A 6,000-nucleotide genomic window follows, 5' to 3' on the forward strand; every position below is an offset into this window, starting at 1 on the left:
GCGTTGTACGCGGTCCTCAAACAGCCAGTTGCCACAAATATATTTTCGCGCTATTTATTTACAATGTCTAGGCGCATTTTATCCAATTTTTTTCACTAATTGTGTTTCAAATAATGTTTGAACATATTTTGTATCAATAATATTTGCATATTTGAGTATACACAGGCGCACACATATGTTTTCAATTACGGCAATATAATATGTCATTACAGTCTATTATATTGTATGTTCTGCTTATATGTTTACATACTTGCACACTCGCACATGCTATACACACTTTGAAGCACACTCAGAAGTTTTCTAGACTGTGGTAGTCATTGAAGCAGTCGACAGCACATAATGGGATACCACACGTTTCACACCATGTTTGGACAAGCTTCCGTTTCTGGTCTCTACGTGTCGTCGTTTTACACACAAAGCAATCACGTTGGGCTATTGCACGCTTCCCAGCTGGTGGCAAATACTTGAGTCTGTGTGCTAGGAAGCCTTCAGTGTGAGCGAGGCTTGGAGTACCAGCATGCTACAACAGTGGGTTTATGATGGGCCGCTGAATCCCTGGGACATCTTTTTGCAAACTTTCCTAATAACTGTATTGCAGCATCAAATACAGTCACGGAAAGTGGGCTTACGTCCAGTTCTCACAAGGTACATGTTGAAACGGTTCAGCATGCTCATGTCCACAAGATGGAAGAACACTTTTTGTCCACCTACATGTCTTCTGCACACACTCTGCAGTGCCAATCATCATCATGTCTGATTTATCAATCAACCGCATGTTGATATTATAGTCTAAAACACAGTCTGGCTTATATAGTGGTGCGTTTGTTTTATGGCTCACTTTCCCACTGTTCACCATTGTTCCATCATGAATGGTTGTCAAATTCACTTCTCTTTTGTCTTTCCACCGAACTGACAGAATGTTATCACTTTTCCTTCTCTGACACTCACCAACTGCAATGTCGTTGTCAAACACAGGCATTTCCCTTCGTTGTGGCTTTACTGTACCAACCAATCCGGTTCTATTTTCTAGCAAGAACCAAGCTAGCAAGGGACTTGTATAGTAATTATCCGTGTATAAAATGTGTCCCTTGTTCATCCACGGAGCCATGATGGTCTTCACTACACTCCCCGAGAATCCATGTTCGTCGTTACCGGGAATGTCTACATCACTAGCCGAGTACAGAATCATGTGTAACACGTATCCTGTCTCACAATCACAAAGCAAAAAATTTCAGGCCAAATCGGTTTCGTTTTGAGGGAATGTACTGTTTTAATGGAACACGTCCCTTGAAAAGTACGAGATTCGTCAACCACCAGCTTCTGTGCTGGTACGTAAAAATCTGAATTTTCCAATAACATCGTTCATGTAGTGCCTCACTCGCCACAGTCTATCATCAGGTGTTCGGTCCTGAACACTTCCAAAATGTAGACACCTGAGGAGTATCTGAAACCTGTCTCGTGACATATATTTCCTGAATAAAGGTGTTGGTATTGTATGGTCCTTGCTCCAATAGTCACTTATTGCATGTTTGTGACTGTTTCATCAACAAACAGAGTGCCAAAAACTCATACATTTCCGCAACTGTGGTATTTTTCCAACGCTGCAGTCAGGAAGATTCTGTGATTTCCCTCTCAATCAGGTAAGCAGCATGCAGGTTCGTTTGGTGAACAATGTATTCCATGAGTGGTGCATCATAGAATGCTGTAAAATATTCCATCTCAGCCATGTCCTCACCTTGATTAGGGAAAAGGTTTGTAATCCCTACATCTTTATCGTCAAAGTGAGGAATATTAGGAATAAAATAGTCACCATCACTCCACTCTAGTACACCAGGCGTCCTGCGAGATGCAGAGGAAAGACGGCGAGGAAGCGATGCATACCGGTGACCAGGAGCTGAATACCGTCTGCGAGAAGCACGGCGGCTACGTGCACGTGAGGTGGATGCACGGGAGGTGGATGCACGTGAACACGAGGGTCTTGGTCCCTCATGTGGTGCCATGCGGTGGCGCTTGGCTGGGCGAGATGCTGCTGACGCGACAATTTCTCGCCCAGTTACACCACTGGTACCAGCCACAGGCTCAATAAAACTATGATCTGAGACACTAAACCCAGAAAAGGAGTCACCTCCCTCTGACTCGTCACCCTCAAACAGAAAATATCCACAGGAACTGTGAGGTCGTGGTAGAATTGGGGTAGAAACTGGCCGAGGAGGCATGGGTGAGCGTAGAGGCCTCGCCATGGCATGGCGAGCATTGTCACTCACTGTTGCTGCTACTATCACCCGACAACTGTGTATAATCCTCATCGTTGTCTGAATCATCAAACACACTTTCTTCACCTTCAGAGAATAATTCGTGGGCTATTTGCTCTGGGGTGAGGGATTGAGTGGTGCGTGCCCGTGAGGCGTTTGACCGTGCGCTCGCTATGGTGACTCGCTAAACTGAGGCCCCCCACGCCTTCGGTTCGTGAGCGGGAATTTTTAAAAAAATGGCCGCTGTTTACTATAGCCCCTGGGCAACGTATGGGAACCCCAGCTACACCGCAGGACATTCAAATCGTGCGCGGTACCCATATACGTCATATGACATGAAGCGCAGTTGACTGGTACAACGCCTAGCACGTCATATGACGTGATGCGCACTTTAACGGTTAAGCAATACTCGATATCAAAGAATCTTGTATTTGTTGAATATATACATTAAACAATTGCCACTTGTGCCACACATGCTAGGAAATGTGCAGTTGTGAATTGCTGCAATGACAGAGATCATTAAAGGAAAAGGTTAAATGTTTACTATGTATGGTATGAGTTTACTTGTACACTTTTTATTTTTCTGGGTGTTTTGTATTGATATGATGCTTTGCTGAGAACAACGGCCACTTGTAGGTCTTGCCTCGTGTGCTTCACAAACATTATACGGTATTGCAAAATAAAAAAAATTAATATGCAGACAATGCATCACAATAACATGGCTGAAGATATGATGACCAAACCAGTTAGTTTAGTTCATTTATTATGCACCCCATACCCATCTTGTGGGCGGTAGTGGAAAGGGTTACAGAGGCACATAATGGGCTCAGGGACTGAACCCCACAATTCATTTAGCTAAGGAAGTTACAATCTTGATGAGCTAGTTACAAAATTCAATATAAGTCATCACATCAACAATGGGTTCGAGATCGACCTCAAGTACAGGTTCTAAATTAAGCAACTGACATATGTGGAGAGCTAGTGTCAAAATTGATATGTTTGTCCTGCACACCGCCCCCCATCCAGTGGGCAGCGGCAATCACTTAGTTACTACCTACAGTTAGCAAACTGGGGATATTTGGCTAAAATTTCTGGTAGCAGATCATTTTGAATGAAATATTGACACATCGCTGGAACATTGGTTATAGAATTGTCTCTAAATTCACGTATCTTTTCGCACTCCATCACATAGTGACGGAGGGTGTGCGAATAATTTTGTTGACACAGTTTACATTTGGTCAGGTCTACATCAGCAGATAATGAGAATTCCCAGAGATACTTGTAACCGAGTCTAAGCCGAGCAGTAGTAACATCTAGAAGTCTGCTGATTTTTAGAAAATGAAGAAACGACATGTTTTGGTCCCTCCTGGACCATTATAAAGTCTGGTAATTTACTGACTTGATAGTGGTCCAGGATAGACTAAAATGTCATCATTTTCTCATTTTCAGAGGTGTGGTTTGGTCATCAATTAATGAATGCTTGCATAAGGCATTACCTTGTTTGCTATATTTCTCTCTCGTCGTACCTTTCGAGTCAGGCTTGGTACCACTTTCTCTGCCTCTTTTTCGGCAGTATGAAGGTGTGCCCCAAGGTAGTGTTCTGAGTACTACTATTTTTTTTCTGGTTGCCCTTCTTTCCTCCCTTCCTTCTGGCATCTTCTTCGCTCTTTATGTTGACGATCTTTGCTGTCGGGGTGATGATTCGCCTCTCCTTCAACAGCGGCTTTAACTTGCGATTGATGCCGTGTCATCTTGGGCCACCAATCATGGCTTAAGTTCTCTACTACCAAGACTTGAGCCATGACTTTTACTTGGAAGCGGGTCATTCTTCGTCCCTCTTTGTCACTTTATGATCATCCCCGTGAGTACAAAGATTCTGCCAAGCTTTTCGGGTTATTCTTTGACACTCGTTTGTCTTGGTCGCCCCATGTCGCTTACCTCCATGTTGAATGCTCTAAGGCCCTTAACCTACTTAAGGTTTTGTCCCATACTTCTTGGGGAGCGGATAGGCTCACGCTCCATTTGCATTCCTCTCTCGTACTGTCTAAGCTCCATTATGGTTGCCCTGCATACTCTTCTGCTTCTCCTACTCTTCGCCGTCTTGATCCTTTGCACCATACTGGGTTGCGCCTCAGCTCTGGTGCTTTTCGTTCAACTCCTACCCTCAGCTTGTAAAAAAAAAAAAAAAAAAAAAAAATGTTTATTTAGGTAAGGTACATACATACAATAAATTTTTACAAAGATTGGTTGACTTATAGGTAGAGCTAGTACATACAATGCCTAAAGCCACTATACGCAAAGCGTTTCGGGCATGATAAACTTAAATGACAAGCTTAATACTAATTGAGCATAATGAGTAGAATGAAAACAAGAAATGAAAACATAGCTGAAAAAGCAGCACAAATACAATTATGTCGACAAACAGCGCTCTTTAAAAAAAACAGCCATTGGTTGACAATCGAAGGGTAAGGTAGGTTACAGGGAATTTATTAGGTATAGCTTCGTTTTTAACTTAAACTGGTTGAGAGAGGTACAGTCTTTAACATGGTTGGGAAGGTCATTCCACATTCTGGGCCCCTTGATTTGTAGAGCATTTCTAGTTTGATTAAGTCGTACTCTAGGAATATCAAAACTGTATTTATTTCTGGTGTGGTGCTCATGGGTTCTGTTACAACCTTCTATGAAGCTTTTGAGATCAGGATTGGCATTATAGTTTAGCGTTTTATATATGTATAATACACATGAGAGAATGTGCAGTGACTTAATGTCTAACATATTCAGAGATTTGAGTAGGGGTACCGAGTGATGTCTGGGGCCAGAATTGGATATTGTCCTAATAGCAGCTTTGTGTTGAGTAATTAGAGGACGTAAGTGATTTTGGGTAGTAGAGCCCCAAGCACAAATACCATAGTTGAGATATGGATAGATAAGGGAGTAATAGAGAGTCACCAGGGCAGGGCGTGGTACATAATATCTGACCTTAGAAAGAATGCCCACAGTTTTTGAAACTTTTTTTGATATGTTTAGAATGTGTCCCTGGAAACTCAGCTTGTGGTCAATGAGAATGCCAAGGAATTTGCCATCTAATTTGTTACAAATTTGGGTATTGTTTATTTTGAGATTTATTTGATTAGAGGATTTATTGCCAAACAGAATATAGAAACTTTTGTCAATGTTAAGGGTTAGTTTGTTGGCAGTTAGCCACAGATGGACTTTATTTAGCTCAGTATTTACTGTGGCATTTAGAGCAAGGGGATCAGGACTGGAGTAAATGAAGGTTGTGTCGTCAGCAAATAGAATTGGTTTGAGGTGTTGGGAGGCATTTGGAAGGTCATTAATGTAGATGAGAAAGAGGAGAGGGCCAAGTATGCTGCCCTGGGGAACACCAATGTTGATGGGTAGGGTGGGAGAAATTGTATTATTCACAGAAACATATTGGAGCCTGTCAGTAAGGTAGGATTTGAGGTATTGTAGGGAGTGTCCTCTGACTCCATAATGATGTAATTTAAGAAGAAGGTTTTGGTGGTTGACAGTATCAAAAGCTTTACGCAGGTCCACAAACAACCCAACAGGGAACTCATTTTTATCAAGAGCTGTATGAATCGAGTTAAGCATGCTAATAAGTGCATCGTTAGTGCTTTTTTTGGGTCTGAAGCCATATTGGCAAGGGCTAAGTATATTGAGTTTGGCTAGATATGAGTAAAGCTGCTTATAGATTAGTTTTTCAAAATTTTTTGACAAGTTTGGC

Source organism: Procambarus clarkii, chromosome 16 (genome assembly GCF_040958095.1).
Source record: "Procambarus clarkii isolate CNS0578487 chromosome 16, FALCON_Pclarkii_2.0, whole genome shotgun sequence".
Taxonomy (NCBI): Eukaryota; Metazoa; Arthropoda; class Malacostraca; order Decapoda; family Cambaridae; genus Procambarus; species Procambarus clarkii.